The following is a 13321-nucleotide window of genomic DNA, read 5'->3' as shown; positions in this document are numbered from 1 at the left end:
AACAATAGCCAGGTGTGGGGTGTGCATATGTATACTCAATACTTTTTATATGGCAGGAACTATTCCAAACCCTAGGATCTAGGAAAAGGCCAATTCAGGCCCGCTATTATCCAGTTAATGCCTTTGAGATGTCTAAGCTGCTCTCCATGGTTCTGAACTATACTTGCCGATCAAGATGCAAGCCTACTTCATTAACATCTCTCGTGTAAACCTTTCACTGTGTGTGAAGCAAAATAAGGAAAAGATGGCAAAAAGAGAATGAAAGCCAAGCGCTGATGGCTCATGCCTGTAATCCTAGCTTCTCAGGAGGCAGAGATGAGGAGGATCTAGGTTTGAAGGCAGCCCAGGCAAATAGTTCATGAGACCCTATCTCAAAAATACTCAACACAAAACAGGGCTGGTGGAGTGTCTAAAGTGGTAGAGTGCTTTCCTCGCAAGATAAAGGGCCAGAATTCAAAGCAGTACTGCCAAAAAAAGAGAGAGAAGAATTAATGAAACAGAAGAGAGATCATTATAAAAAGATTAACCATTTAGAGATTCAGGTCAAAGAAAGGAAATTTATTTTAAGATCATTTTCAAATAGCTTTAGCTATACTCTGGTTTCTCTTCAGACCGTATAAATCTTTTGCCCTTTCAAATAGCTTCAGTTAAAAACAAAGACGTTACCATTTGCCCATACATATACAAAAGATAACTGCAGGGGAGGTAGGGCAAGATGGCAAATTAGACATTTGCTTTGTGTGACTTAGTGAGATTTGTCAGGGTAACAAAAAAGAGAGACTACATTCCAAACAGAGAAAAAGATAAAGAGCACTGGGACTCTTGTAAAAGTTTACAGGACAGTCAAAAACATGAAGAAATAGAAAGTCAATGCAGAGAAAAGTAGGAAATAGTCTAAAGCTCCCCAGGGGAGAGGAGGGAAAGCTGAAGCTACAACCACAAGGTTAGTCATATAAACTTGGTAACAACAGACTAGCCACAGAAGAAACCCACAGTTCTTGCAAGCCTTAAACTCAGTGCATTGATTTGGTATGACAGTGACTCCTCTTGCACGGCAGGCTAGCATTAGAGAAGAAACACATTTTGTCACTCCCCATATGGCAGAGTGGGAATGCCGCAGCAATAGCCAGGCATCTTCAAAGGAGGCCTATTGTTTGAGACTGAGCTACTCTGGGGACCTGAAAACAAGAAACAACCATGTGTCAGGGAGCCTGGGGACATGCTGCCACAGTGCCTGCATGGAAGACAGCTACAGGAGGCAGTCATGGAGAGGGAAAGGGTCTGATGTGGACCTACCGAGAAGTTTAAGCAGTGGAGAACTCCAGCAATGAGTGGCTCAATGGTTGGTATCTCTATCCTTTGTGACAAGGAGAAAGCCCCTTCACCTGAGGTTCACAGCAGAATCAGAACTTGGAGCATGACTAGTGAATTGCTCAGCTTCTAGGAACAGCCTCCCAGCTGCCTGGGCTTACTGCCAGTCTGGACCAAGAATTCTGAACAAAGTCTCACAGATCACTCAATTGCTGCAGCCCTCTCCATCCCACAAGGTGATTAACTGCTGAGTGGGGTGTGAACACACTAAGACCAGCAGGCAGAATGTCTGATTCCTTTATTTCTCCATATTCAGTTCAGAACTCTGTTCTGTTGCTTCCCCCACAGTTGAACTTACTTGGGGGACATTCCTAGGATTGGACCCTTGCTTCCCCTGGAGGCACAAATGAAAGGACGGCTGTGGAGCAAGTGGGATCCTGCCCAGACCACAGGCTCCAAAGCCGTGTGTGGCCACACCATCTCCCAATATAAAAAGAAAGGGAGTTTGTAAAATGAATGCTGTTGTTGCTGTTTTCTCCTCCCTGAATGGTGCTAGAGGTTGAGCCCTCAAGAAACAACTGCTCAGAATCTAAAGCAGCCAGAGTGAGCCACAGAGCTGAACCAAGTTGGGTCCAATCTGGGCCTGGAGGACTGGAGGAAGCAAAGCACTTCAGATCGGGAAGTGACCATCGGTGAGTTAATCTTGTGTGTCACTTGAGAAAAGCAACCCAACCACTGATCACACAGGCAGGCAGCCAGGGGCAGAGTCAGGAAGGAGCTCACAGGACATGGGAAAGAGACCCAGTTCAAGGAGTTGAGTAATGAATTTCTTTCCTAAGTAATCAGGTTTGGGAATCACTGGGATACACGAGCTGATAAATTCACAAGCTGCTGAGAACATGAGCCCGACATCCAGAACAAAAAGATCTGCTTCCCATACTGTGTGGCATGAAGAAGGAAGAGGTTGAGGCCCAAAGTAAGTGTAGCTTCCTATATGACAAACCCATGAAGGAGAATGGAGAAGACAGCCACTGAATCACTCATAGGGAGCCTGGCACAGGCTCTACTGAAAAGGGCACAAGTAGTCATAGCATTTAGACAACTTGATACACATTTGTTTTGTACCTCAAATTATTTGAAAAAGTATAGGAAAAAAAGACAACAACAAAAAGAATAAAACAAAAAAATGGGCTGAAGATGTGACTCAAGTGGTAAAGTATCTGCTTTGCAAGTGTGAAGTCCTGAGTTTAAGCCCCATTCCCACCAAACAAACAAAACAAAACCCCCTGCAGTCCTAAAAATAAATGAATAAAACCCTTCAGTCTTACCAAATTATTAAAAAAAGAAAAAGAAAAAGAGGACCAAAACAGTATAGGAAATGAATAAAATACAAGCTTAAAAAAGAAAACAATTTTTAAAAAAGAAAACAATAAAAAAAAAAAGAAACAACTACTCATCAAGTTAACCAAATAAAATTGCAGCTATCCATCCCAACATATTCACAAATCTCAACCTAGAAACATAAGAAATTTGCAAAAGCAAGGCAATATGACTCCTCCAAAAACTCCTTACTCCCTGATAACTGAATCTAAAAATACCAAAATGGCTGAAATGCCAAAGAATTAAAAAGTGTACTTTTAAAAGTGATCAATAACCTCAAAGGGGATTCAAATAACTGTATGAAGTAAGGAAGTCAATTCAAGACCTGGATGAGAGAGTCAACAACATGGATGCAAAAATCAGCAAGGATATTGAGATTCTGGAAAAATACACACACAGAGAAATGTTGGAAATGAAATTTTCAATAAATCAAATAAAACACACAGTGGAAAATATCACCAATAGACCAGGCCAATCAAAAGAGAGAATGTCAGGGAATGAAGATAAAGTAGAAGAAATATTACATTCAGACAAAAGTAAAGAAAAAAAGCAGGGCTGAAGGCATGTTTTAAGTGTAGGGCACCTGCCTAGCAAGCACAAGGGCCTGAGTTCAACCTCCAGTACCACCAAAAATAGAAATAAGAAATAAATAAGACTGGGCGCCAGTGGGTCACGCCTGTAATCTTAGCTACTTACTCAGGAGGCAGAGATCACAAGAACTGCAGTTCAAAGTAAGCCCCAGCAAATAGGCCTCTAGTCCCTATCAGGAAAACACTGAACACGAAACAGGCAGATAGCTCAAATGGTACAGAGCCTAACAGGTGTGAGGCCCTGAGTTCAAACCCCAGTACTGCAAAAAGAAGGAAGGAAGGAAGGAAAGAAAGGAGGGATGGAGGGAGGGGCATTGTTTATGTCTTTAATATGACTTAAACAATATATTCAAAAATTCGGTAGGGGCTAGGAATGTATTCAGTGATAAAGTGTTTGCCTAGTATGCTTATAGATGTGTTTCTTGATAAAAATTCATTTATCTGTAAATTTCAATTTGTACCCTTCTCTTGAAATGTTGTAATTTTTTAAAATTTATCCCTGTCCCCCAAAATCTTGGGATGGTATTTCCTATGCTTTTTCCTAGATGTATTACAATTTTTAGCTTTTTTTTGGAGGAAAAATATCTATTTATTTTATCAAATACAAGCTTGAAATGTTAAGTAAACATTACAGATTCTAGGAAATTACATTTCAGATTTCCTGTTGGTGTTGGACCAGTAAAGCAATGCTTTAAAGGATTTTTTTAATTCCCGAAAAAAAAAAAAAGGCAACACTTTGGGGATATAAAGTAAGTAAAATCCAGAACTTAAAAGTGTATTCAAAATTGTTTTGAATCCCCAAAATGGCTGTAAACAGTTTGTTTTAAAATGTCCATAGCTTAAAGGAATGCGAACATCACAGTTTATCTCAACTTCTGTCTACAAAGCCCAGCAAAGTTACACACTAGTTTCATGTTTCCATAATCCAGTCCTAACACTGCCAGTGCTATTAGTACCAAGCAAGGTCTTTCCTGTCCATTCCTTTTATTATTTATTGATTTATTTATGGTGGTGCTAGGGATTGAACTCAGAGCCTTTTGCGTGCCAGGCAAGCATTCTACCACTGAGTATATCCCACCCAGCCCCCCTGCCCATTGCTTTTAATTGGTTCATTCTGGATGGCCATGTTGAGGCCATAAGACTTCTGCTGACTTTCAAGTTCAAGTACAGTTGGTTTCTTTAATGCATGAAATAGGCTTTTCAAAATTTCAGTTACTTTTAGGAAGTGTGCTATAAGCATCACCTCTGCCTTGTTGGGGTGGGTTGTACCGTGTCACTCTGTAGATTTATGTTCTCTCTTTAGTTAATTTTTATATACTTTTGTATGTGTGTAATGAGACTGGGGTTTGAATTCAAGGCTTCATGCTTGCAAAGCAGGTACTCTACCACTTGAGATACACCCCTAGTCCATTTTGTTGTGATTATTTTGGAGACAGGGTCTCACAAACAATTTGTGCAAGCTAGCATGGAACTTCTATCATCCTGATCTCACCTTCCCAAATAGCTAGAATTACAGGCATGAGCCACTGGCACTTGACTTGTATATGCTTTTAGACAGTCAACATTAATATTGTTTCATAAATATATTAGCTTATTATACCATTTGTTAAAAGGACTTTCCTGACCATTGAATTGCTTTGGCACCATTGTAGAAAATCCATTGACCATGTAAGTGAAGATCTGCTTCTAGATTCTTTATTCTGTTCCATTGTCTATCTCTATCCTTTTGCCAATACACTACCTTGATTACTGTAACTTTATATTAAGCCTTGAAATCAGATCATTGAAGTTTTAAAATGACTTTGATTCCTCTATACCATTTACATTAAAAAAAAACTTTAGAAACAACCTGTCAATTTCCACCAAAATAATCTCACTAGAATGATAATTGGGATTGTGTAGGTTCTACACATCAATTTAGGAGAGCTGAGCCCTTTCAATATTTAGTATTGTAACCCAAGAACGCGGTCTGACACACCATTTATTTCACTCTAATTTTCCTTACCCATGTTTAGTACTTTTCATCCTTCATTTTGTTTATCTTATGTAAAAAATAATTTAAAAAGCAACAAAAAGTTTATTACTAGGTATATACTATTTTATAGTCCTACTGTAAATGTAATCTTTTTTCCCCTTTTTGATTATTTTTTGTTAGTACCTGAAAATATGATTGCGCTGGATGTAGTGCCATATACCTCTAGTCCCAGCTACTGGAGGGTGAGAAGGGAGGATCACTTGAGCCCAGGAGTTTGAGGCCAGCCTGGGAAACAGTAAGACACTATCTATTTTTAAAAATTGATTTTTGTATATTGACTTCACATAGCATGTACAGTACCTTTGTTTGTATGTAAAATGCTACTTAACTGATATATACCACTCAAGTAAAGTTTTTTTTTTTTTTTTGGTTTTTCTTTTCTTTTTTTTGCAGTACTGGGGCTTGAACTCAGGACATGTGCCTTGAGCCACTCCACCAGCCCTTTTTTTGTAATGGTTTTTTTTTTTGAGACTTTTTTTCGAGATAGGTCTTGAGAACTAGTTTCCCAGGCTGGCTTCGAACCTCAATCCTCCTGATCTCTGCCCCCTACTCCTGAGTATCCAGGGGCAGGAGCCCCTGGCAGTTCCATGGGAAGGAAAGTTTGGTGGGGTGGTTTTGTTTTAGCAAAATACTGGCCATATGTATATACATATACACAAATATATATTTTAAAATCTTTTTTTTGGCAGTACTGGGGTTTTGAACTCAGGGTCTCATTTGAGCCACTCCCCACAGCCCTTAAAATTCCTTCTTATATATTGTTAGATTTGATCAGTAATATGTGTGTGTGATGCTGAGAAACAAATCCAGGGCCTCACGTGTACTAAATACATGTGCTACCACTGAACTATATCCCCAGCCTGATTATTTTTTGGTTTTACTAGGGTTCAAACTCAGGGCTTCCCACTTGCAAAGTAGGCTCTCCATTCCCCCAGCCTGATTTAATAATATTTTATTAAGAATTTTTGAAGCCAGGAGCAGTAGCTCAAGTCTATAATTCTAGCTACACTAGAGGTTGAGATCTGGAGAACTGTAGTTCGAGGCCAACCTGGACAAAAAGTTTGCAAGCCCTCATCTCACCAATGGCTGGGTGTGGTGGCACATACCTATCAACCCAGCTACATGGGGAAGCACAGATAGGAGGTTTGAGGTCCAGGCTGGGCCTGGCATAAATGTGAGACTTTTTTTTTCAAAAATAACCAATGCAAAAAAGGGCTGGCAACATGACTCAATTGGTAGAGTACCTGCCAAACAAGTATAGGGCCCTGAGTTCAACCCCCCAATACCACCATAATAATTTTTAAAAAAAGAATTTTGGGGGTTGGGGTGTAGTTTAGTGGTAGAGCACTTGTGTAGCATGGGTTAAATTTATATTAGTCTGTGATTTTATTTATTTTGTAATATATTTGTCTAGTTTATTGTTATGTTGGACACATAAACCAAATTCAGTTCTTCTTTTCTATTTAGGAAACAAGTGATATGTGATTAGTGTTATTTCTTTCTTAAATATCTAATAGTATTCTCCACAGAAACTGTCATTTTCTTCATAGAAAGGTTTTTTATTTAAAAAATCAGTGTCTTGCCAGGCATTGGTGGCTCATGGTTGTAATCCTAGCTACTCAGTGGGCAGAGATCAGGAGGATCACAGTTTGAAGACAGGGCAAATAGTTTAAGAGACCCTATCTCAAAAAAACAGGGGTGGTGGAGTGGCTCAGCCTAGCAAGTGTGAGGCCCTGAGTTCAAACCCCTGTACTGCCAAGTAAATAAAAAATTTAAAAATCCATGTCTTTAATAGATACAAGGCTATTCTGAGTTGATATCTTCTGTCATTTTTGTTAAGTTATGTTTTCTAGAAACTTTTGCATTTCATATAATAAATCAATGTTGTTTATAATATGTATTTATTGTTATTTTAGTGACTATAGGATCTGTGATAACAATTCTGTCATTCCTATAATTAGTAAAATGTTTTTCCCTTTGATTAGTTACTAGGGTTTAACCAATTTTGCTAATCTTTCTAAAAAACCAGCTTTTATATATTTGATGCTTTCTATTACAATGATTTCTGCTCTTAGGTTTGCTTCCTGCCTTCTACATTCTTTAGGTTTACTTGCTTCTCCTCCTTTCTCTTCCTTTTTTGGGCGGAAGGTGGCAGGGGTTTGAACTCAGGACTTTATACTTGCAAAGCAAGCTCTCTACCACTGTAGCCACACCTTCAGTCCCTTTTTTAACTTCTTGTGATGGAATCTTAGATCCTTGATCTTAGAACTTTCTTCTAATATATGAATTTACAGCTATTGTAGATGGGAGAGTTCCCTCCACCCTTTGAAGTTGCCCTGGAATGAACTTATAATAAATTAACAGATGAAAAAGCAGACAAATGTATTTAACATGCATAGGGAAAAATCACAGGACCATGATTACCTGATAACCTAGTGAGGTTCAGATGCTCAAATAACCTCCTTCACAGAGTGTATGTGTGTGGAGGGGTATATGTTTGAAAAAGAGGCACTAGAGAGCTCCTGTGCTCTCCAGCTCCCTAAATATACACACCTAAGAGAGATAGTGAGAACCTGGCCACCCAGCCCTCACCAGAAACAGTCCCTGTCAGGCACCATGATCTGGGACTTCCTAGACTCTAAAACTGGGAGAAAATAAATTTCTGTTGTTTTAGTCACCCAGTCAGTGTAATTTTGTTATACCTGTCCAAGCAGACAAATGTACCATGATAACTTACTTTTAACTTCTATTTTAACTCTGTTGTAGTCAAATAACCTTTTCTATATGATTATGACTTTAACTAGATATTTTTAATGTTGATCTCTTTGGGAACATGAAAAATTCGAAAATCTGAAAAAATGTAATCAAAGGAAACAACTATCCTGTCTTTAGGTGCAGTACTCATTTTTTGGGTTTTTTTGTGGGGGAGAGGATTGTTTTCTTTAAAAGGGTCTCTCTATGTTGCACAGGCTGGTCTCAAACTATCGATTCTCTCTTAGTCTCAAGAGTGCTGGGATTACAGACCTATACCACCACACCCTGCTCTAACTATTTTATTTCTATGTGTAAGAATTCAATTAGTTTCATATCGATCAATTTATGATTCTTGGGCTTATATTTTAGACTTTTTATTTTCACATTTCCATGCACATTGGAAAATCAAAGCCTCTCTCACATCTCATCTCTGAGTGCTTTTCTCCTCTTGATGAGCATTTAGCAATCAATGTGTTGGCCTTGTCTTCTGTTAACAAGCAGTATTGACACTGCAAATTCAGACTTCAGCTGACAGCAGCTTAAGGTAAAAATCTTAATAATAGCAATACTCTTATAACATTTAAATAGAAGTTATAGGAGTCAGACATGGTGGCACATGCCTGTAATCACAGCTACAGGGAGACTAAGATGGGAAGATCAAGATCCAAGGACAGCCCTAGGCATAAAGGGAGACCGGTACCAGTGGCTCATGCCTGTAGTTCTAGCTACCCGAGGGATTGAGATGAGGAGGATAATGGTTCAAGGCCAGGCTAGGCAAATAGTTCAAGAGACCCTATCTCCAAAATAACCAGAGCAAAATGGACTGGAGGCATGGCTCAAGTGGTAGAGTGCTTGATTTGCAAGAATGAAGTCCTGAATTCAAACACCAGTCCCATCAGAAAATAAAAATTAAAAAATAAACTAGAGCAAAAATGACTGGATGTGGTCGAGTGCTTGCCTAAGAAGCACAACACTCTGAGTTCAAACCCCAGTCCTGCCAGTAAATAAACAAATGGTTCTTATTTAAGGTCAAAACACCTTTTCAGCACTTCCTATTATCTATTTTAAAAATCAGCACTGACTGTCTCTGGGGAGACAGTTGTTTGGACAATTTAATTCTTTCTTCTTGTATTTTTCCTATTGATTCCTCAAATTGTAAAATGAAAGGAGTAAAATAAAGTAAAACAAAAAGCAAGTCATGGTTGTTTGGATAGTTCAGGCCAAAAGGGTTCATCTAGTTGGAATTAAGTGGCTTGTTTTCCCCAGTTTAATCATTGTACTTTGCCTATGTGTTAGCAAATGAAATAAAATGACTCAACTCACTCATTAAAAACTCTCCTTCAACTTTAACTTGCTTTGTGCTGATAGCCCTGTTTGTAAAAACAACGAAGGTCACAAAAGTGTTATAATATCTGTGATCTATAGTTGGCTCTGGGGTTTATTTGCAGAATGATTTACATGCTTAAGCAATGCTCTAGAAACTGTCACATTATTGGAGGACAATCCCTGATAACAGTCTTCCTCATTCATTACTTGGACAAATGCCTTAATCCACATATAATAGAATTATCTATTTTTTTTTCTGTACTGGAGTTTGAACTCAGGGCCTACATCTTGAGCCACTCCACCAGTCCTTTGTGTGTGTCTGTGTGTGTGTGTGTGTGTGTGTGTGTGTGTGTGTGTGTGTGTGATGTTTTTCAAGGTAGGGTCTCATGAACTATTTGCCCAAGCTGGCTTTGAACCTCTAGATCTTTCTGATCTCTGCCTCCTGAGTAGCTAGGATTACAAGTGTACACCACTGGAATCTGGCTTCTAGTCTTTTTATTTTTTTTTTGAGGTGGGGGAGGGCTAAGGATTGAACCCAAGGCCTTGTACATGCTAAGTGTGCACTCTAACACTATGCTATAACCACAACCCTAAATTCTCCATATAAAAAAAATGATAGCTTAAGGATATAACTCAAGTGGTAGATCACTTGGCTAGCAAGCACAAAGCTCTGAGTTCAATTGCCAGTACCACGAAAAAAGAAAAGAAAACAAAACAAAACAAAAAAACAGATTTATAATGAACCAAGCCTTGTATGCACATATGTATAATAAAAGAAAAATTAAAAAAAAAAAAACAGATTTATAGTTTTGAATAGAATTTTGCCAGGCACCAGTGGTTCACACCTGTAATTCCAGCTACTTGGAAGGCAGAGATCAGGAGGATCAAGATGTGAGGCCAGCCCCGGCAAGTAGTTCATGAGACCCTATCTCAAAAATACCCACACAAAATAAGGCTGGTAGAGTGGCTCAAGTGTTAGAGAGGCTGCCTAGTAAGAACTCTGAGTTCAAACTCCAGTACTGCCAAAAAAATTAAATAAAAATAACTTAAAGTTTTAAAAATTAAAAAATGGAAAAAAGAGGTTAAACACATAAATATTATCCTTATTTATTTCTACTGATTTAAAATTCTGAAGACAGGAAGTATCCTTCTTAAAAATATCTAAGGTTCTAAAATTCTACCCCTATTTTTCAAAATATCTGATTAGATTAAGACTTTTGCTTAATTCTTACAACTCCAAGTAGACATCCTTGAGTAATGATAGTTATCACTTACAGAGCATTTACCAAAGGCCCACCGTTCAGAGTGGTCTATATGTATTGGTTTGTTGAAAATTCACAATTTTAGGGCTAGGTCATGCTCAAGTGGTAGTGTTTGCCAGGAGGTCACACCCCAGTACTTCCAAAAAAAGAAAAAGGAAAGAGAGAGAGAGAGCAATCTCACAGTTCCTTTTTGTTATTGTTGTTTATTTGGTTAGGTTTCTGGTTTTGTTTTTTGTTTTGGTTTGATTTGATTTGGTTTGGTTTTCACAGGGTCTTGCTATTGTATCCCAGCTGGCCTCAAACTCTTGATTCTCTCCTCCTTAGCCTCCCGAATGTTGGGATTACAGGTATGCACCATGATGCTCAGCAAAAATTCATGAAATTTTAAAAAATAATGTAAAAGGGCCCCACCTTTGGTCCTACCCCCAGAAAAGTGGAATGATGATTCGATAGTGGGAACTTGACAGAAGGCCCAGTCACTGACCTAGTGGACTCTGTTGTTTTGGTTGTTTGTTTTTACTTTCGGAGATTTCCAAGCACTACATACACATTTTAATTTTTTTGTTTGTTTGTTTAAGATATCTATACAGAGAGTTCCATTGACATTTTCATGTATATATGTACTATATCTCAAATTGGTTCAACCCTCCATTTTTCTCCTTTATCTTAGTCCTCTTCTTACAGTGAGTTCAACAATTTTTAAAATTCTATATTCATTTTTGTATAGAAAGTATATTACTTATATCCACCTTCTTTACTTCCTTTCTGAGTCCATCTTGTTTCACACTTCCTTCCCTCTACCTTTCCTGCGTCTTTCTGCCCTACAGTTATCTTAGATCCCAGGAACAACAGGCCTGATCAATGAACACCTTAAAACAGGCTACTGAAAACTACCCCCTAAGCAACAGAGACCTTGTTGGTGCCACATAGCTTTGCATGGTAGATCCTGAGCTAATGGTCCATGACCTGGACTGCCACCACAGAGGCCCCCAGCCCTTGTCTTCCTTCCTTTTTCTTGTGTAACTCTAAGGTTGCTGTAAGCACTCTGAACATTGATTTTACTCATTAGACCTCTGTTCTTCCCAGTGCGATCACCCTGTTAATAAAGCTTCTTTCCTGCCTTCACCAGTGGCTCCTCGATTGACTTTTACTATCTTTCCTTGGCAAGTGGTGGAGCCCAGTCCCTAGGGACTCCCTAGGGCTGGTACTTTCACCTTAACTCCAGTATGAGTAGGTCCTGTTGTACCTCTTCTGTTGTCATAGCTTGGTTTTATGTCTGTTTGTTCTGGGGGTTTTGTTTCCTAAAGCTGGGAATTGAACCCCCAGGGTTAGACAAGCATGCTAGGCAGGTCTTCTACCACTGAGGTACGCCCCAGCCATAACTTGTATTTTGAGAATATCCTTGATAAATACTTGCTACATGAATCTAACTAGAATGTGGGGGCAGGGGGTGCAGCTACTGGAGATTGAACCCAGACCCTTTCATATCTGAATAGAATTCTTTTTTGTTTTTTAATAGGATTAAATAGAAGGTTACATTTGAAAATAATATAGTTGGCATTTTCTAAGAAAGATTACAGATATGAAAAATACTAATTTGAAAAATAATAACATTTTTGCTTCCATTTGAGGATCACTGTCACAAATCCTAAAATTACAAGAAAATAAGTTTTGTTAGAATAAACAAATAAACAAATATAAGCTGGGCACCTGTGGCTCACATCTGTAATCCTAGTTACTCAGGAGGCAGAGATCAGGAGGATGGCAGTTTAAGGTCAGCCTAGCAAATAATTCAAGAGACCTTATCTCTAAAATACCCAACACAAAACAGGTCTGGTGGAATGGCTCAAGTGGTAGAGCATCTGCCTGGCAAGTGAGAGGCCCTGAGTTCAAACCACAGTACCACCAAATAAATAAATAAATAAACCAGAATACATTTATAAAATTCATCCTGGATTTACCCTTTGTGCTTATAAGCACTCAAGTCAAAGTCCTGAACTTCTTTTGGACAATATTCTGCAGCAGAGAACTAACCGTGACATTCCAAACTCCATACTAGGACAGAATATGAGATTGGTACACAATTTTTGTATTACTTATTATAATAATAAAATGCAGACTGCTGCTACCTACTGTTATGGTTTGGGTATTTCCCCTGGAATTTATATGTTGGGGACTTAATCCCAGAATCATAAATTAATGGTATTGGGGGTAGGGCCTTTGGGAGATGATTAGGTCAGGAGGGCTGAGCCCTCAAGAATGGATTAATCCAGTCATGGACTAACAGATGAAAGGCTTGTTAAGGGAATAGCTTCGATATAAAAGGGAGTCTGTACTAGGGTTATATCTCAGCAGTAGAGCATTTGCCTAGCATGTACCAGGCCCTGGACTTGAGCCCAGCACAGCAAAAGCAAAACAAACAATATAAAAGCCCCGCTTTTGATGGCGCAACCTGAAATCCCAGTACCCTGGAGCCTGAGGAAGGAGGATCATGAGTTCAAGGCCTACCACAGTGAGATCTTGTCTCAAAAAAAAAACCACAAAAATCAAGCCAAATGGGAGTTCTCTCTGGCATACTTGTTCTATCTCACCATGGATGCCATATGTACCCTTGGGACGCTGCAAAGAGTCCCCAACAACATCAAAGCTTTTACCAGATACAG

Source organism: Castor canadensis, chromosome 4, assembly GCF_047511655.1.
Source record: "Castor canadensis chromosome 4, mCasCan1.hap1v2, whole genome shotgun sequence".
NCBI lineage: Eukaryota > Metazoa > Chordata > Mammalia > Rodentia > Castoridae > Castor > Castor canadensis.
Note: the sequence above shows the minus strand (reverse complement) of the source record.